A 21526-nucleotide genomic window follows, 5' to 3' on the forward strand; every position below is an offset into this window, starting at 1 on the left:
ATTTTCACACGAAGCTCCTCACGATCTTCAGGCTTGGACCGGTACCGCTGAAGTCGCCCCACGTTGGGCGCCAAATGAAGATCCGGGTTATTTAGAACCCAGCGGTGCCAGGGGACACACCCGAAGTCTCCGGATTCACCTGTCTCAGAGCTACAGAAACGCGGAAAACTTCTTGGTGACGTCAAAGATCAATTTATTGGCTGCAACCAGTAACAGAGGTCCACGAAGTACAATGGCTGTATATTCGTAGGAGACTGCTCAAATTTTACAAAGCAAACCATCCCTTTTATACCAAATATTGTGCTTCAGGCAAACATTCCTTAGTTACAGTTGACCAATCCCATGTGTACATGGCAAAAGCATTGCATGATTTCTCGGGAAGGCCCAACACTCTTCATCAGATAAATGAGCGGACCCCTAATAAAAACGGGCACCTCCTCATTGTAAAACAGGTCATAAAGAAAGGAGCAGAGACAGGTGTAAGTAAGATAAGACATAGTTGTGTACAATAAAGGGTTTATGATGTCTTGTGCCTTGATCCTCAATCTCGACCAGCTACTGGGAAAGGAACTGGCCTAACAAGTCCGGCCTCGTGCAACGGAGTCAGCTTGCCCAGGTCACACAGAAGTCAGCTGAAGGTTTACGTGTCCCAAGGACTCTTTCGGCCTTAGTCATCGGCCTATGTGAATGCAACCACAAAATGGCTGCCGTGCACAAAATGGAACCCAAAGGTTCAGAACGGAATCCCTGATTTTGTGGTGATCTCGTCGCTCGAACATGACGAAAACACTCGTACATCTTACACTCGCCATTTTCGGTCCGCTGATACCAAAATTGTCATGATACGACGATAATTCTGAAACGGGTTCAGAATTCACGGAACCTCATAACCACTCTTAGTGATGCAATAACCCAATCCCTGAGCCAAAGCTTACCTAGCCTCGTGATTGCCGGCGATTTCAATGTACATCCCTGTGGCGAGCCGCTAATGTCTTGTATATCTGTCATGGGCTGTCCTCGTATGCATGGTTTCCACTTTGAAAACACTTACTAAACGCTTTGATTAATGAATTAGATCTGATGGCAACGATGGCTCTAACAGACCCTCGTGCCATTTTTTCTGTATCAACGTTTAAGGGACACGGGAAGGGGGTCATTTATTGACTATGTCTTAATTTCATCTTCCCTACAATCCTTTGTAAGCTCCTTCAAGATCACAGGGATTGAAATCAGCGATCACAACCCCATAACACTTTATGTGACAGGTCCCCTTGCTGAACAAATAGGGGCTGTAACAAGACTGGGTTTACTGCGACCTACGGATGAAATGCGTAGATTGAAGTGACCGCAGGTGACTCCTGAATTAATCACTGATAGAATTAAAATTGTATGCGTTGATGAATTAACCCTCTGCACAATGGAACGGTCCTCACCAAGGTGGGTGCTGGATTCTTTTTAAATCATTACTGAAAAGGTTGCAGGGATGTTATCGGCCCCAGCGAAAGGTCAAACCCTGGTTGGTCCCAGATGGTTTGATACCCACTGCTCCAAAGCAGCGAGGAGGCTTAGGAAAGCCCTGGCAATAAAACCAAGAGTGCAGGCTGATGTCTTGGCCTGCCATCGGGAATATAAGCTGGCCCTTGCTGTACGAAGAAGTTCACTGGAGGAAGAAGCATGGAGGGAATTGTTGGACCCTGACACTCTCCAAAACAGTTTGAAGTGCTGGAGCATGGTAAACAAACCTCTGTTTGCCCAGGACGGGGGGGCCTTGATTGTCACATAACAGAGGAGGAGTGGGAATCCCACTTTGAACTTATGTTTGATTGTCCCTCTGTGCAAAATCAAGGAACCCATAGAGGTACCCAGGAGGTGGCATTAAGATTTGAGAGGGGTGAGATCCTAGAAGGTATAACAGGCTTAACCACTGGTAAGGCACCTGGCCCTGACGGGATCCCCCAGAACTTTTGAGCTCAGACCCCACCTTCTGAGCACCGATATTGGAGTCCGTTTTTAACGCGGCGGCATGGTATGGATGCCCCCAGTCTTGGGCCACCTCCACCATAGTCCCTGCTAGTAAAAAAAGGCGACAGAGGCAGTCCAAATTGTTATAGACCTATATCCCTCATAGATTCAGTAGTAAAAGTGGAGGGTAGGCTCCTCCTTCAAAGATTATCATCTTAGGCAGAGGATAACATGATACTGTCGGAAGCTCAGTATGGGTTTCGACAGGGACGGTCCACAGTTGCCCAGTGTCTCAACCTCTTTTTGATTCTGAGCAAATATACCATCGTTTGCCCAGGGACCATTCATCTTGCCTTCATGGACCTGTCCTTGGCTTTTGATTGTGTTAATAGGAATAGGCAGTCCATGAGGGCAATGGGTGTGGAAACCAGCATTGTAAACTTTTTAGAGGACCTACACAAGTCGACAAAAGCTAATGTTAGGTTTTCAGAAGACCTGCAAGCCACAAGAATTTTAACATTAAGAAGGGAGTCCAGAAAGGTTGTATTCTGGCTCCCTTTTTATTTAGTTTTTATATTAATGAACTGGATAGCGTTTTACAGGCTTCTGGGGCTGAAAGTCCTAGGGTAGGAAGGCGAGGGATTCCTGTCCTGTTATATGCGGACGATGCTGTCCTCATATCCAGGACAGAAAGGGGTTTACAATCACTCTTAACCGCCGTCTCAGGCTTTATGTCTGATAGGGATCTGGCAATCAATAACTCCAAATCGTACGTCATGCAGGTGGGGCAGCCGGTAAAGAAGAATTTTCAATTTAGAGTAGGAGACTCTAAAATTCCCCACACAAATGTGTTTTCATACCTAGGGGTCCTCTTCGATAACAAGCTCAATTGGGGTCCACTGCTAGGGAAAAAAAGGGAGATGTTCATAGGGTGAATGCAGCGATTTTGAACTTTGCCTCCAAATTGGGGAAGAAACCCATCGGAGCGATCCTGCAAGTGTACCAGGATAAAAGCCTGGCCGTCGCTTCATATGGCACCGAAATTTGGAGACATAGGATGGGAGAATCCCTTCAAATAACGGAAAATGATTTTCTGAAACGGCTTTTGCGTGTTCCTCGCGGCACGCCTAATTTAGCGGTCCATGAGGAATTAGGGGTCCCGTATATAAATGATGCACTCTCCCTGCGCCCACTGATTTACTGGCTAAATTGTTGGTTGAACCCCGACCTCCCCCTGACCCATATGATTATAAAAGACTGTGTGTCACTTGACAACTCATCTCGTATTCCATGGTTGAGGTATGTCAAGGAAAATTTTGGTAGGTTACGGTGGGGTGATATATTTTCTAATCCCGATTGTATTAACAAGAGAGATGTGGAGGAAAATAAAACTGCCTTTCTGGCATCTAGGAACCTGGAAAGAGAGGCAAAGGAGGTACAGAATTCAAGCATGCGGTCATACTTAATGCTTAAAACAACCCCGAGAGCAGAGCCCTATCTTTTGGGGTCTTTGTCCACGCACGAAAAATTCCTCCTAACCAGGTTTCGGCTGAACCTTTTTCACCTTTCGCTTGCCAGACCCAAATGTTTTACTATTAATAAAGTGGCAACTCCCTGCGGCTGCGACGGAGAGTCCCCGCAGGATATGCTGCAATTTATGTTTTACTGTAATATGTATGAATATCATCGTAAATGCTATCTGGTTCCGCTTTTAACAAAATTTAATTTTAGGCTGGTTCGTCCAGCATTAGTTTACCTTCAACTTTTGAAAAAGGACTGTTTACTTTTTATCGTGTTTTTTTTAAAGCAATTATCAACTGTAGACATTACATGGACCAGTAATGAGTGCTCCCCTGGTCTTTTAATTTCTTTCGTTATTTTGATTGTCTTTTATATAATGCACTGTCACTTTTACTGTATTTTGCTTTGTAACTTTTATGGTTTACATATTTTAAACCGCATAAAGTTTTATTGAATTGAATTGAATTGAATAATTGTTGTATTCAACACAAAAACTGCCTTGTAGGAACCGGACGTTGTATGAACTAATAATTTTTATATGTGATTATTTTTGCATCTATTTCAATGTGTTGTGATTTATATATGTCATCATTTATGCACTGTATTTGTATTGTGTTTTTTGTATTGATTGTGTAAATATATATGTGTGTATGTGTATGTATATATTATGCCTTCAAATACATAAGAATTATTTGATTTGTTCACCTATGCTTATTTAATGTAATCTGGAGATTCTTGAAATTTTCACTTTGTCATTGAATGATTATCCCCCGGCTGGTGGGTTGGATTTAAGTATTTGATAATTCTTTGAAAGATAGGTAGCCAAACCATTGTTCTTTTACTGCATTATTCCCCAGGTTCTGTACAAACCTGGGTAACGCCATTGATATTGAAGGGGTAGAGGAATTCAGCACACTTGTGGCTGGCAGCTGCTCACGCCTGATGCTTGTGATTATTGTGAGCTCTTTTAAGCCCCAGCTCCTTTCAGTTCAGTGTTTGCCATTGTAGCTGTATTTCTGTGAGACTGACTCTTGTTTCCTGAGCTTTTAATATCCTTGTTTCCTGAGTTCCTGAATTAGCACTGCCTTCAGTGCTACCTTGAGTCCCGAGGCTTAGCTATTCCTTGATTCCCGAACCACTACTGTTTAGTGCACCCTTGAAGCCTCGGTCCTGCATTTCCCTTTTCCCAGTCCTTGCTTTTCTTCCCATTATCCTTTTTTCCAGTTCCTAGTTTGCTGTCTTCCTATGCCTACTGTCTTGCTTCAAATTTGCTTGTATGTTTGTTACCTGCTTCCTGCCTACTATGCCCTTTCTTTTCCTTTTTTCCCTATACCTTGATTTCTGAGCTGGAGCTATTTCTTTGTTCCTTGAACAAGCACTGCCTTCAGTGCTTGCTACCTTGTTTTCTGAACCAGTACTATTTAGTGCACCCTTGTAGTCTCGCTCCTTCTGTATTTACATTTTCCCAGTCCCTGCCTTTTTCCATTTACCTTTTGTTCTAGGTTTTACCTTGCTGTCTTCCTGTACTTCCAGTATTCATGTGGATGTTGTTTCTTACCTTTTGCTACACGTGCCCTTTGTTTTACCTTCTTTCCTGTTATGCACTCCTCCTTGCTAGTTCCTTGTCTATTGTGGCTGTGTATTTAGATCTACACCCCTTGCTGTTACCATCTTGCATGTTTCTGTTTGATCGTCAGGATCTGTGGGCACAACTGACAGCCTACGTGCTGTTTCTTGTTTACTGTGATTAATTTCTTTGAGTTACATTTATTACATCACCATAGGTATTCACTTCAAGACCCTGCCTTTGCATGTATATCCTATATGTGGACATTTGCAGTCCGTATCTGCAACAGCAATTGTGAGTGAGGAACGTGTGGGTGAGGAACTTACTGAGCGTCAATCTTACAGTGTGACGCTTCCGAGTGCTTTACCCCACATTCCCTTTGTTAATGTTATAATATATATGTCTTGATCGTCCATCCTGGGTGTTATTCTGAATTCCAGATAGCCTCATGAGTGCCACCGTGTTTCCCTTGTGCAGGCTTCTCCTTTGGATCCCTTTTCTCCTCTAACTCCTTTTTGATCCTGGGCTACTCTTTCGGCTTACAATGTCTACCCAGCCAGTAGTCCTTGCCCAATTCCCTGACAGTGTCCCAGACAGTAGTGACAAAGGGTTAACCAATTGATGCAAGATAGGCGGGCCATGGCCCTGTTGGGCCTGGTGAGCAATGCACAGTGATTTAACCCCTTGCCCGCGGCCGGAATTCCGCTCCTGTGCTGGATATTCCGATCGCGGGCGTGGTCATGACGGCCCCCAGCCGTCATCAGCACACGAGCACTGTGTGCCATGACGGCTGGGGGCCGTCATCAGCATGGAAGGGGTTAAATTCCACCCTTTGGGCAATAAGAAGCCAGTAAATGTCTTTCAGTCCCTGTTTAACTGACTGTGATCTACAGGGCCGGACTGGGAGCCACAACCGACCCTGGCAAAGGGTTCGGCTGGCCCCCCTCCCCGCTCGACGTACCACCGAGCTCTTTACCGAGGCCGGTTTTCGGCCGATTTTGGTACAGGGCCGATTTTGCAGCTATGCTGCAAACACCGCCCTGTACCAAAAACAGCCCCCAGGGGCCCAAAACCAGCCCCCCCCGTGCGGTGCACCGGGGGATTGCCCGGTGCCCGCTATGGCCAGTCCGGGCCTGGTGATCTAGGAAGTCCAAGCAGGGTGCATGCAGCTGCATTTTGCTCAACCTGCGATTTCCAGATACCTCCTATTGGGGACCCCAGGTATAAGGAGTTACCTTAGTCTAAACAAGAGAGGACCAGGGCTTGATCCACCGCTTGTCTTGAGGTCTGGGGACAAGGGTAGGATCAACCGTTGCATTCCAAAGCAACTTGCTGCAATTTTAGTGGCCTGGGCTTCCATAGTCAAAATATCTTCAAGCCACATCCTTAAGCTTTTTATAACAGCCTTAGAGGTTGGAGGGGGAACGAGGCCAGTAGGCCAGCCCAGATCTTGTTGGATGCTGGAATTATTCCCAAGAATAATTAGTTCTGAGTTTGATCCATTGCATTCCATGGAAGACTTGTTCCTCCAGCTGGCTAGCAGCTCCAGGCAGGGTCCAAGATTAGATGCTAAAGCATACAAGTCTGGGCCAAGAGAGAACACCAGCTGGGTGTCGTCCGCATAAGAGACTATGGAAATCCCGATGGGAGCCACAATACCTGACAAATGTTGAAAGTATATATATCAAATGGGGTGGGGCTAAGGAGGACCTCTGCAGGACCCCACAGGCAAGATATCTGAAGCCCATTCTCTTTCTAAAACTTGAAATGTAAATGTAAATTGATACTTGTATAGCGCACTACTCACCCGCAAGGGTCTCAAGGCGCATGTACGAATACCACTGTGGAACCGTTCCTGGCTTACGCCAGTGAGGTGTCCACTCCTGGGCACCCCCAAGGTGAAGCCAGGCATCCCATCGCTGTTGGGGCCATTGTGGAGATTAAGCAAGCTATTGCCCAGAGTTGCTGAGTGGGACTCCATGATTGGAATTGGCACCGAGGCGAGAATGATCAGGTCTGTGGAATTTTGAGCCCAAGACCCGCCGATGCGGGGACTTGAACCCAGGGCCCGGACTAGACCTCTGCATCAGGGTCTGCCGCTCTAACCATTGAGCCACACTTCTCCTGTTCCTTTTTGAAGGAGCCAACCCACTACAGGGCTATCCCTGGAGTGAGTTGCAAAGCAAGGCCCCTGCATGTGGGGAACAAAATAAGTTATAACTCATGCACAAGGGAATAATTCCTGCGGGTGGAATTAAAAACTCCTGCATACTGGGTAACATTCCTACCTCCACATGACAACAATAACTCATTTGCGCAGAACAATACTGCTGCAAGCAGGGCTGTAGCTGCCGTCTGTGCAGCAGGCGCTGTAGCACTGGGGCTCAGAGGCTTGAAGAACACACTGAACCTTAGGTATTGCTGTATTTCACAGTTCAAACTTCGGCTAGGGGCCCGCTTCATTCCTTGCACTAGGACCCATGACACACTTGGTACAGAATGGAATTACAACTCTGGTACCTAATACCTTACATGAGGGGAATAGGTTCAGTGCACAAAATAACAATTATAACTCCAGCACGGGAAGTAATAGCTGCTGCGGAGTGCATAAAAGCTCCTGCACACAGAGTAACAATTCCAACTCCAGTATGAGCTGACAGTAACCTTTGTGCACAGAGCAATACTTATGTGGAGACCAGAACTTGTGTGCACCTAATAACGTCTGCACACAGGACATTACCACCCTGCAAGAGGGGAAAACAACGCCTGTACACTCAACTCCAGTTATAAGTCTAGCAAGACAGAATATTAAGGTTTATTTACAGATTAGTGGCACTTGCACGTAGGGATATGAAATACTGTACACTGTAGCATTATAACTTTTGCAAGAGTACATCTTAACTGCTGCAGAGGAACTAAACACGCATGTGCACAGGATAACAATCCTAACTCTGGTATGAGCGAACAAAAACTTCTGTGCATAGGACAACACCGAACCCGATTCCCACAGCCTACGAAGAAGGGCCAAGTCAGTTCTTCTCTGCAGTCTCCTCTGCTTGGGGGCTTCTTTTGTCCTTCTTCGTAGGTTTCCAGAATCTGTCTTCTTGGTTCAGGGCTGCTCAGTAAATACTGTATTTTAGGGGTGTTTTAGGGGTTTCAAGGTCAGAAGGTCAGTAGCCACAGGGCTAGTGACCTTAGGGTAAGGATCAGTTTTAGGGCAGTGTGACTGGTGCGGCTGCACTGGGTGCTGACCTGTGGAGGGGGCTCTGCGACCTCAGGGGGCCCTGTTTTTAGCAATATCTTATGCTAGGAGAGATGAGGGGCACTTTTGCAGGTGATAGGGAGAGAATCTGAGGAGGCGGTCATGGGATTTGGGGGTGCCAAAAGTGATTGTCGCGCCGGGCGCCACGAGCGCTAAAGCCGACCCTGCTTAGGGTGTCTATACTCTTTGTGTGTTCACCCCACATGGGGGAGTGGGTACAATCCCTTATTCTGATTGGAGAGTGCCTACCATCTGCAAGATGGCAGGCACTGAAGAGTGGGATTCACCTTGCCTCCTTGTTTGCAGATGTGGGCACACCTTCTGGGCTGTGCTAATTTTTCCTAACTGTCTTCCGGCCGAAAAGGAGGGGAGACAGGAAGGGGGCCTGCTCCCGAGAGCAGGAGAGTCTTGGGGTCGCATTACAAAGGCGGCAAGGCCTTTGAAGCTCCCCTGCTACAAATGGCTCTTCCTGGCCTGAGGAAAGAGTGACCACCTCTGCCCAGGAAAGGCTCCCACCCCAGGGGTCTAGAAACATGTCTTGTAGTGGCAGGCTGGTGTGTACCAGTCAGGGGACCCACAGAGGCTGGTTGTTTTTCAGGGGGCATCTCTAAGATGCCCCCGAGAGCATTTTTCATCAAATCCCACACTGGCATCAGTGTGGGTTTAATGTGCTGAGAAGTTTGATACCAAACTTCCCAGTTTTCAGTAAAGCCATTATGGTGCTGTGGAGTTCGTAATGACAAACTCCCAACACCATATACTCTTAATGGCATTACTGCACTTATAATATCTAAGAATTGGTCTAGAGGCTGTAGGGGTGCAGGGCTCATGCACCTGTACCCTCACCACTGGTATCGTGCACACAGCTAGAGGGTAAAATAAATTGATACTTGTATAGCGCACTACTCACCCGCAAGGGTCTCAAGGCGCTTGTACGAATACCGCTGTGGAACCCATCCTGGCTTTCCCTGTGAGGTGTCCACTCCTGGGCACCCCCAAGGTGGAGGCCAGGCATCCTTAGCGTTGTGGGGGCCGTTGTGGAGATTAAGCAAGCTATTGCCCAGAGTTGCAGAGTGGGACTCCATGATTGGAATAGGCACCGAGGCGAGAATGATCAGGTCCGTGGAATTTTGAGCCTAAGACCCGCCGAGGCGGGGAATTGAACCCTGGTCCCGGGCTAGACCTCTGCATCAGGGTCTGCCGCTCTAACCATTGAGCCACACTTCTCCACAGGGTGGCTGACCTATGCCAGGGCAGTGGGTTGTGTGTGCCATGCCGACACTTCACTTTGTTCTGCACCAAAACATGCAGCCTGCAATGGCAGTGTGTGTGTGTAAAGGTACGGGCCCCTAATGGTGGCACAATAAGTGCTGCAGCCCTTAAAGGCCTACGCTGGCCACAGTGCCCTTGGTACCCATGGTACCTTTTACAAGGGACTGACATGGCCAGAGAGGTGCCGATTGTGGGGTACAAGGTACAGTTTTGGGAAAGAACACAAGCCCTGGGAACCTGAGTGGCAGGGACCCAGGGCACCTCAGGTCAAAGTGCATCAGTAGAGTGGCAAAAAGTGTGTGTGGGGGGGTAACTGCAACAGAAACCAGATGCAGAGTTTTGCCTCTGCACCTGGCCGCCCCAGTGTCACTGGTGTAGCAGTGAGGTCACTTACCTGTACCATGCCTGGTACAGATTTTTCATCTCAGTATCGTAAACCATTTACTTACCTGCATATTGCTGATAGTGTTTCCTTCCATAGGACAACGTTGTATTGATTGAAAAATGCACTGGGATCACTTTTTACATTGAAAAACTGTAATATTGCAAAACGTATTTTACTGCAACAAAGTATTATTGGTTCTATAAAATAAACATACTAAAAGTAAGGTTTTTACAAATGATTGGGCTCAGATTTAATCATTGAGTGTGTCTAATCATTTCTGTTCTGTGTGTGTACAACCAATGCTTAACATAGCCCTCTGATCAGCCTAACTGCTCAACAACATTACCACAAACAAGAGCATTAGTATTATTTACTTTAGCCTCTGTGAAGCATCTGGGGATGCATTGGATTCTGTTCACACTATACCTTACTTTAGTATAGCATATACAGAGTCAGCTTCCTACACTACTATCCTAAGTAGTCCTGCCTGAGTGAAGGGGAGAGCAAATCTCCCTGGAGGAAAAGATGACCATTGGGAAGCTGCTGGAAGTCTTTGACCCTTGTGAAGAGTCCATCCACCAGAGACACTATGTGTGATTGGCATGATCGACCTTGCGGACCAGCACCAGAGACCATCGGCGAACTGCAGTGCATCTAGAGTGTGCTTGCATGACTTCCGTTTCACTCGTGGTGGCACTGCTGTCGCCTGATCTGTAGGCTCGACTGAAGCCAGGATCGACATTTGCCTCATTGGACCTGCTGTGTATTTGCAACCCTGGATGTTGTGACTGCAACACTGCCAGCTCTGTGCCTGCAGTCCTGGCCACCCAGAAAGTAAGGCAAGCAAACCCGCAGTCCTTGTCCAGGGTACCTCCAAGTGAGTGGCTTGCTTGGCACTGACACCCAAGGGGCACTAAGTCGATTACATTGCTCTAAATATTGAGGCTGTGGCATTGAGGAACAACATACTCAACTAGCGCCTGGCAACTAAGTCACTGACGACCCTAGTGCATGATCAGACTATGACCATTGTGCTCCCAACAGTGCTTAGAAGTGCTCCATCGTCACCAGAGCCCCTGGAGAAAAGGACTTCTGAACTGCCACCACTCTGGGATTATTTAATCAATACAAGGGAACACATGGCGCAGTAAGCTAAGGACCTTGGGTAGATACTTATTATCAAAGACAATGGCCCTAAGACAAGAAAAGAAATGTACAGGGAATAAATATAGACTAAATAGAACTATATTTCATTTTTGAAAAAAATGTCCAGCCGGACAGTTTAATATTTTGATAAGAATAATATACAAGGAGTTTGTCACAGAGTGTGGTGAACGTGGGACACCAGCCGATGTCCGACTAACACACTGGGGGGACACAAACGGACAAGGGGAATGGTAGGCAAGGTCGGGTCATCTGCATATCATTAGTCATAAACAGACAATCCACAATATACACATATGCGTGCACAATTTTTTGTCAACTATGCATTTAGTGCATTTTAGGTCAATGCCAGTTAGGAGGCCCCATCCTAACTGGCAGTGTACCTGCTGTAGGATTCGACCTGCTGAACTTGTGAAGCCCGCCAGCACTAGGAGACCAAGAGAGCCCAAAAGAACTGTTGCCGGAAGCATCCACTCCTGCTGCCTTCCTCTAAAGACTCACTGCAAGCTCTCTATCCCTCCCACCTGAGGACTGACGTAAGCGATATGCTTGGTATTGCGCACCACCAAAGAATCTGCTTGTTAACGAGAAGCCGATAATAGCTCTATGCTACCAAGGCAATGGAACAGGTGAGAGACTATACAGGCTTGTTAGCTGGTCAAAGGACTGAGAGAGAAGGGAGTGCTTCACCTGAGCCAGAGACTACACCACCAGATCTCCAAGCCATAGAATGGAGGGAGAAAGCGAGGCGATAGACTGCTTACCAGGGTGCCTCCTTAGTAGTACATGGGAATTGCCCCCGAGTATTGGGTATTGGGTGTCTTACGCATTATTGTAGTGTGTGGTATTGTGTGTTTCTATAAAGTACTTGTCTTTTCATAAGGGAAGCACTGGGCTGGACAATTATCTTATTGCGCTGCTGCGTCTGGTGTTGTGCAGCATCCCTGCACCAGCCTCCCCAATCAATCAATCAAGGGTTTGTGAAGGGCGCTACTCACCCGTGAGGGCCTTAAGGCACTGGCAGGGTGAGGAGGAGGGTGCAGCTCCGGGTCATGCGAAGAGCCAAGTCTTGAGGTTCTTCCTGAAGGCGTGTTGGGGTCTTCTGATGTTGACTGGTAGTTCGTTCCAGGCTTTGGCTGCGATGTGGGACTAGGCTCTTCCTCCTGTTCTGGTTCTGCGGATGCGCTGGGTGTTTGCTAGAGCGAGATTGGCAGAGTGGAGGTTACTTTTGGGTACGTGGAAAGAGATTCTTTCGTTAAGGTGTTTGGGTCCGATGTTGTGGAGGGATTTAAAGGCATGGGTGAGTATCTTGAATGTTACACTCTTCTCTACGGGGGCCAGTGGAGGTCTTGCAGGTGTTGGATCATGTGTTCATGTCGTGGTGTGCCCAGGACCAGTCTGGCTGTGGTGTTCTGGATGGTCTGGAGTTTGTGTAGCAGGGATTTGTTGATTCCTGCCTAGAGGGCGTTTTCGTAGACTAGTCTGCTGGTTATGGGGACGTGGGTGACAGTCTTTCTGGATTCGGGGGGGATCCACTTGAAACTCTTGCGGAGGATGCAGAGGGAGTTGAAACAGGTGGAGGCGACGGCGTTGATCTGACTAGTCATGGTGAGGTAGAAGTTTAGAATGATGCTGAGGTTTTAGGCGTAGTCCGTCTGGTTAGTGGGGTTTTGAGGGCAGAGGGCCACCAGGTGTTGTCCTATGCGGTGGGGGACGGTCCCAGGATGAGGACTCAGTCTTCTCTGAGTTGAGTTTAAGGCAGCTGTTGCTCATCCAGGCTGCAACTTCTTTCATTCCTTCCTGGAAGCTGAGTCTGGTGGCTTCAGGGTTGTTCGTGATGGGTTGGCGTAGGATACTATGCTGAGCCCATGCTGTCTGACGATGGCGGTGAGGGGGCCATGTAGATGTTGAACAGCGCAGTGCTGAGCGAGGAACCCTGGGGCACTCTGCAGTTGATCTCTGTGGGTTCGGAGAGGAAGGGTGGGAGTCGGATCATTTGGGTTCTGCCTGCGAGGAAGGAGTGGATCCAGTCGAGGGTGGTCCCCCGTATGCCGGAGCGGTGGAGTCTGGTTGCGAGGGTACGGTGGGAGATGGTGTTGAAGCCTGCGGAGAGGTCTAGTAGGATGAGAACCGTGGTGTTGCTCTGGTCGAGTAGCATGTGGATGTCGTCGGTAGCGACGAGGAGGGCGGTTTTGGTGCTGTGGTTTCTCTGGTAATCGGACTGGGAAGAGTCGAGGATGGTGTTTTCTTCGTTGAAGGTAGTCAGCTGGGCGTTGACGAATTTCTCAAGGACTTTGGCTGTGAAGGGAAGGAGAGAGATGGGCTGGTAGTATTTCAGGTCTATCTGGTCAACCGAGGGTTTCTTAAGGAGGGGCTTGTCTTCTGCCTGCTTCCACTCGTCGGGGAAGATTCCGGTTTTGAAGGTGGCGTTGATGGTGCATTGTAATTTGCGCACTATAGCGGCTTCGGCTCTGTTGAAAATGTGAGGGGGCAGTTGTCTGTGGGGGCTCCTGAGTGGGTGTTCTTCATGGTCATGGTGGTGTCTTTGGTGGTGGCCAGTGCCCAGGTGGAAATGGTGGGCTGGTCGTCCTTGCTGGAGGGCAGGGTGGATTCTGGGGTCTGTTTACTGAAGTTGTTGTAGATGTAGAGGGTCTCGATTTTCAGTTGAAAGTAGGTGCGGAGCTTGTTGCATAGGTCCTGGGATGGAGTGACGTCCTTGGCTTTACTGGGAGGTTTGGTGAGCTGCTGGATGAAGTTGAAGAGTTCTTTTGAGTTGCTGGTATTGGTGAGGATTTTGTTCGGGATGAAGGTCGTCTTGGTGGTTCTTATTAGTTGGTGTTATTCTGTCAAGGCGTGCTTGTAGGTGGTCTGGTCTTTGGTGGTTTTGCTGTTTCTCCAGTGTTTCTCGAGGCGTCTGCAGGAGCGTCTGACGTTTTGGAGGTCAGTGGTGAACCAGGCGGCCTTTGGGGGGGCATTATCTGTCTGGGTGGCGAAGGGGGGTAAGCTTGTTTCCGCAGCTGGTGATCCAGCTGTGGAATTCCGTGGCTGCAGCGTTGGCCTCGGTTGTGGGGTCGTGCATGAGGGTGGAGTTGAGGTGTTCTTCCGTGACCTTACTCCAGTTCCTTCGTGGAGGGCGTGGGGCGGGTTTGTGTGCAGTGTTGGTCTTTAACGAGAAGTGAGCGCAGTGGTGGTCTGTCTAGAGAGGCTGCGAGGTGTGGTTGAAGCGGATGTTGGTCCCTCTTGCGAAGATGGGTTCGAGGATGTGTCCGGCTTTGTGGGTGGGGGTGGTGACGAGCTGCTTCAGTCCGAGGATTGTGAGGCTGTCCATGATAGCAGAAGAGTCTGGGTCCCTGTGGTTGTCTAGGTGGAAGTTCAGATCTCCGATGAGTATGTAGTCTGTGGAGGCGATTGCCTGGGGGCGATAAGTCGGCAATGTTGGTGGAAAAAGAGGCACGGGGTTCAGGCGGTCTGTAGACGAGTGTGATGGGAGCGAGAATGTGGGGCTGGGCTGGATCTGGAAATGGAGGTGTTCGGTATTGGAGATGGGGTCGATCATGCTGAAGGTGGGAAGTCAGAGGGAGTTCTTGTGTGCGATGGCGAGTCCTCCTCCTGGGTGGTCCTTACTCTGGAACTTGTAGCTGTCGGGAATGGCGGTGGCGATGTCGGGGGCGGAGGAGGCGTTTGTCCAGGTTTCCATGAAGAAGGCAACGCCTGGAGAGAGGGTGTCGAGGAGGTCCCAGATCTCTATGTAGTGTCTGTGTAGAGATCGCACAGGGCTTCGGTGGTGTCGTCATCCGGCGGGGTGCTGTTGGTGGTGAAGGAGAGTCTGCAGTTTCATCAGTAGAACTGGCCGTGGGTGGTGGTTGACGTCTACAGCTGGCAGTTGTTGAGTGCAAAGAGGGCGGCTGGGTCATAGCGGTGGATTGTCGGGGATCCAGGGTGCCTGGTGTTGGCAGCGGTCGGTTCGTGTTCCGGTGCAGATAAACTTGCTTTTGGGGTGCCTTTGGCACGCCAGCGGTGCGCTCGCTGCACGCAGCCGCGCAGCGGTCACCATTAAATAGGGAGGGAAGTGCAGATGGGAGGCGGGAGCGGGGAAACCAGCAGTGGGGAGGGGCCGCAGGGGCAGCAGCTGCGGGAAACGGGCAGGGAACAGAGCAGAACCAAAGAGGCAGAAATAGAGGAAAAGGCACAAAAAGGACACAGTAAGCCAAACAGACAGAAAAACAGAGAAAAGCAAACAAAAAAACAGGAAAAAGGCACAAACACAAGACGGGCAGCAGTGGACCAGCAGAAGAGCAGGGCTCTCCCTCTGGACCACGAGGGATGAGGCGCAGGCAGGAAGGAGGGCCTCGAACCCCTACTTAGCTGTGACCAGCAGTGCCCAGGGCAGTGGCACTTCACAGCGGAGCTGCAGAGGGAAAGACCAGGTAACTGACCAGGAGGTCAGGGATCTTGCTCACTCTCTTGCGCAGCGGGCGCTATTAAATGGGGAGGGAAGTGCAGCTAGGAGGTGGTAGCGGGAAAACCGGCAGGGGGGAGAGGCCGCGGGGGCAGCAGCAGTGGGAAACGGGCAGAGTACAGCGATGAACCAAAGAGGGCAGACATAGAGGAACAGGCACATAAAGGACACAGTAAGAAATTCCAAATTGCAAATCGTGAATGGCCTCAAAATGGCTATTTTGGAAAAGCAGTTACCATCAATGTGGATCTGGTAAGAACCAGGTGCAAACAAAAAAAATCATCCAAAATGCATCTGGCTCATTCAGAATGATGGCTCTGTATGTCCTGAACAGGAGGATGAGTATTTTGGCTGATAGGATAAAAAGGAGGCGTAGACAGGAGAGCATATTTAGGGTTAGGGTCAACCTTTTTCAACAGACTGAGGAGGAGATGAAGTCCAGATTCAGTAGTGAGGTAATTATGAGTTTAATTGCAGATTTACGTCCTCAACTGCAAACCGAACAGTCAGACAAAATGCAATGGCACCCCCTGTGCAGGTATAGTGTTATCCTCACCTTTTGACTTCAGGCAGTCGCCAGGGGGTCACGGCAGGAGCAGGGGGAGTGTCACAAAGTGCATTTTCTAGGTTTTCTTTCACAGTTTTGTGGACATGATGGTTAGCAAAGTAAACAAATACATATGTTTACCAAATATTCCCCAACATTTGCAACAGACCAAATGAATGTTTTACAGGGTAGCACAGTTTCTCAATGTAATTGGCTGTGTTGGTGGCACACATATTACTGTATGCCCCCAATGCAAATAAATGTATATATAGGTAACAAAAGATAACCCCTTCTCACAATGTACAGATAGTGTGTGATTCCTAATGCCTCATAACTGACCTTGTAGGCAGATTCCTAGGCAGCACCCATGACTCCTCCATGTTCCGCCACAGTGGAATACATAACCGACTGTCTTAGGGTGAATTTGGCGATTGCTTTTTACTTAAGAGAGGTAGGAGAATTGCTGTCACCCATTATGGCTTGGTCAAGTTCGAGCTATTCATCAACAAGCTATTGTGTGCATGCTCGGGATGGATCGCAAATACTAATGGGGATTAACCAATGAGAGGTAGTGGAGTAGGTGGTGACACCGAAGGTAGCTTCCTAACAACCACAGCTTGGAATTGGGGTGACTGGCAACGACTCCAATGTGAATCCTGCCATAATGCTTGGTAAGACAATGCTTGCCGCGTGGTTTGTCCCGGTTTCCACATTATAGTGAAACTGTTTGTCAGCCGCTGCAAGTCTGTCAAGAAATCTCTTGCATGGTCCTGAAAATGCTTTACCCATATTACAGGGGAACTATAACTTATCACATCAAAATTAAAAGCTGGCAAGTACGACCACCTATTTTTGACATTACACATGCCTAGCCACCTACATCCGTAATTCCACGCGCTATAACAGTCGTAAAATATGGCTGTGCTAGACAAAATGGAGTGCCACTTATGCCCCAGGTATGGGGAAGAGGATGTGGTCCACGGCTAGATTGTCGACTTTGGAGCTGGGAAACCAAGATTTGAGTCTCAGGGTCAAGTTCACATCCTGTGAATCTGGGCAAATTACTTAATATCCCTATGCCCACCCAAAAAAAAATAATTATTGTGTCCTTGTGTAACGTAACCGGTGCTCATGTAAAGCGCTCCAATACCTTTAGGTCGAGATTGCGCTATATAAAACTGCATTTAAAAAAAAAAATATATATATATATATATATATATATATCCTGCCTGCTGGTATTAGCCAGTGGGAAAGATGACTCGCACACCAGGGTTCATTTTCAAAAAGGTGTATTACATATATATGTGGAGGGATACCATGTCGCCGGCAATAACATTACCCGGCCAGTTTCCTTGCACAGAAATCCGTCTATTACGAATATTTTCCCCCAGAATGTGGAATGACATGAGGGCCCAGCATTACCAGGTCCATATCCAGAAGAGATGTTCCTATTTGGAGGACAAATCCGCTTTGATTTACAACCTGGTGGTAAATTGGGGTGGGGGTAAGGCAGTATGGTTTGAGAGAAAAGCAGAGGGGGTGTGCTGGCAGAAGGGAACAATCCGTGCTCCTCTGTGCCATGGTTGACCGGTGAAGACATAACTGCATTTGCAACCTAAGCCTATTGAACAATGGGGTTGGGTGTTCCCTCACGCAGGAAATCTGGATGCAGGAAAACCAGGCCAATTATAAGTGGGTAAACAGTATCCCACTAGGGAACGCCGCTCGCCCAAACTGTGATTGGTCCCCTGGTTAGTGCTGACATTGGAATACTCGATGGATATACACATACCAAAAATGAGAGATCATGGTTTGCCCGGCGAGTGAGAGGTAGCAGAATGTTGCGACGTTTCCTAATTTGTGATTCACTATCAGAAAATCGCAAGTTTGGAGAAATCGCTATTAGCTGAATCTACTGTTACTTCTCATTTTGGGATTCTTATGAGGAATTTCTACAAATTCACTATTTGGAAATCGTAAAGCCTTAGTTTTTTTCATATGCCTACCCGGCTGTTGATCATCCAGTCGACTGCCGTGGCTAGATTGAACTATTGCAAGGTGTTGCTTTTAGGCTCCAACAAATTAGTGATCAAAAGGCCCCTTCTTACCCAGAACCCAGCAGCCCGCGCTCTGTTTGCACTCCCCAAGCATTGTCACGTCTCCAACCTTCTCCACTGGCTAGACTGGCTGCCAATGGCACAGAGAATTTACTTTAACCCCTCCCATGCTTATGACGACCTCAGCTCGTCATGAGCCACGGTTCCCACGTGCTCACGACAAGCTGAGCTCGTCATAATGGTTCCAACGCTCGCACGCGGGGCTGATTCCCCCGCTGTGCTGAGCGTTCCACACAAACGGGTGTGGCGTGACGTGCTCAGCTCATCATGAGCACACGAGCACCGTGGCTCATGATGAGCTGGGCTCGTCATGAGCACCAGGGCGCTGTGCGCGCCCCCCCGCCCCCAGCACAGCGGGAGAATTACCCCCGCGGCCAAGGGGTTAAAGCTCTCTGTATTATCCATGAGATCTTTGTGGGCCTTTGTCCTGGGATTGTGAGCGATATGTGCTCTCCTTATGTAGCCACCCACGCCTTGCGCTCAGCGGATCTACATCGGACTCAAGTGCCTCAGGTACGCAGGACCAGGGCAGGCGGCTGTTCATTTAAGGCACGGGCGCCTGCCCTTTGGAACTCTCCACCTCTTTCTATCCATAGCATTGCTGACCACTGGAGTTTTAGAAAAACTGTGAAAACTTGGCTTTTCTCCAATCACTGAGCTGACTCTGTCTCCCACTATACTAGACAGCGCTGGGACGCCTCGTTGATGGGGCAGCCATGCGCTTTTTAAATATTTTAACTTAACATAACATATGGTGCTTAGTAAAATAACTATTGATACTTTCTGGGCACAGAACAAAGCCCCTTGCACAAGCAACTGATAACTTCTATACACTTAAAAACACAAGTCTTGCATGGGGGGAATAATACCTTATGGGCACAGAACAAAGGGGCATATGTAGGTAATTTACATTTTGCGATTCTCAAATAGCGATTTTTAAGGAATCACTATTTGAGAATTGCAAAATGGAATGTAGGTAATAAATCGCATTTTTTTTGCGAATCCCTAAAATTCCTTAATTATGATTAGCAAATTGCGAATCGCAATTAAGGAATGAGTGGCCCATTCATTCCTAGGAATGAATGGGGATACATTCTCAAATTGCGATGTTCTATGAGAAAATCGCAATTTGAGAATCGCAATTCCAAGGGAGCCAGGGTGTCCAAAGGACACCTGTTGCACCCCTGGAATGTGCTTTTAAGTACATGCGGCACACATACATGCCCTAAGGGCATGTCTGTGCGCCACATGGTACTTTGAATTTAAAAAAAATGCATTTTGACAGGAAATCGCAAAATACCATCTACTTGGAGTAGGTGGTATTTTGTGATTCCTTAAGCCAAAATCGCAATTTAAAAGGCACCCCTACATAGCATTTAAGGAATCGCAAATTTGCGATTCCTTAAATGCTTGAGCAAAATAAGGAATCACAATTTTTGCGATTCCTTATTTTGCTATGTGGCACCTACATACCAAAACGCCGTTTGCGATTCGCAAACGCCGGAATTCGCAGAATCCCGGCGTTCGAGAATCGCAAACGCCTTCCTACATATGCCCCAAAGCCCCTTGCGAGTATATGTAATAACTGCTGCATGAGAAAGTATAGCACATCTACACTGAATAACAATTATAACCCCCTACATGAGGAAATAATGACTTCTGTGAACAGAAAGTTGTTGGTTATGAATAAATAACCCATTTGTCGAATAACAATGAAAACTCCTACATGAGGTAACAATGCCTTGTGTGTACAGAACAGCTCCCCCTGCAGGAGAGAATAGTAACTCATGTAAACAATGCCTCATGCATAAGGAAATATAACCTCCGGGAGGCAGAACGTCAGTGCCAATGTCTCCCCCGTGCAATCCTTTCCTTTAGTTGAGTCCTGGAAGCAAAAGGTTCGGGGTCTCCAATATAGCATTGAGAATCCCGGCATCACCCTCATTCTGATCTCCACCTCACTTTCCTCGCAGACAAGCCTGAAATCAGGTCGGAGGCTTCCGTATAGTGGCCAGGATCCGGCATCCCCCTCATTCTAATATCAATCAATCAATCAGGGGAATTGTAAGCGCACTCCTCACCCATGAGGGTCCCAAGGCCCTAGGCGGGCGGTAAGCAGCTCCATTCAGTCGAAGAGCCTGGTCTTGGGTGTCTTCCTGAAGATATTCAGGGAGGGGGCACATCTGATGTCGATTGGTAGCTTGTTCCAGGTCTTGGCTGCAATGTAGGAGAAGGCTCTGCATGTGCAGGGTTTCGCGAGTGTGAGGTCAGCGGATCTAAAGTTTCTCTTGGGTAGGTGGAAGGAGATTCCTTTGATGAGGTATTGGGGTCCGGTGTTGTGGAGGCATTTGTAGGCGTGGGTGAGTGTTTCGTAAGTGACTCTCTTCTCAATGGGGAGCCAGTGGTGTTCCGCAGGTGTTGGGTAATTTGTTTGTGTTGAGGCATGCGCAGGACGAGGTTGGCTGCCGTGTTCTGTATGGTCTGGAGCTTGTGGAGAAGAGTTGTTGATCCTGGCGTAGAGGGCGTTTCCGTAGTTCAGTCTGCTGGTTATGAGTGCATGGGTGACAGCCTTTCTTGATTTGGGGGGCATCGATTTGAAGGTCTTTCGGAGGATGCGTAGAGTGTTGAAGCACCTTGAGCCGATGACGTTGACCTGTCGAGTCATGGAGAAGGAGGAGTCCAGTACCATGCTGAGGTTCCGGGCGTTTTCCATGGGGGTGAGAGGGCTGCGAGGGGAGTGGGCCACCTGGTGTTGTCCCATGCAGAGAGGGAGCGACCGAGGATGGGGACCTCTGTCTTCTCCGAGTTGAGCTTCAGGCAGCTGCTGCTAATTCAGGATGTGACATCCTTCATTCCTTCCTGAAAGTTGAGTCTGTTGGTGATGGGGTCCTTGGTGAGGAGAGGATGAGCTGGGTGTCGTCGGCGTGGGATACTATGCTGAGTCCGTGCTGTCTGACGATGGCGGCGAGGGTGGCCATGTAGCTGTTGAAGGGCGTGGGGCTGAGCGATGATCCTTAAGGTACTCCGCAGTTTGTTTCCGTGGGTTTGGAGAGGAAGGGTGGTAGTCTCATTCTATGCGTTCTGCCGGTGAGGATAGAGCAGATCCAGTTGAGGGCGGTTCCTTGTATGCCGGCATCGTGGAGTCTGGTTGTGAGTGAGCGGTGGGAGACGGTGTCGAATGCTGCCCAGAGGTCGAGTAGGATCAGGTCTGCAGTGTGTCCTTAGTCGAGGAGAGTTGCGGCTGTCATTTGTGGCGGTGAGGAGAGCAGT

This window comes from Lissotriton helveticus, chromosome 3_2 (assembly GCF_964261635.1).
Source record: "Lissotriton helveticus chromosome 3_2, aLisHel1.1, whole genome shotgun sequence".
Lineage (NCBI taxonomy): Eukaryota > Metazoa > Chordata > Amphibia > Caudata > Salamandridae > Lissotriton > Lissotriton helveticus.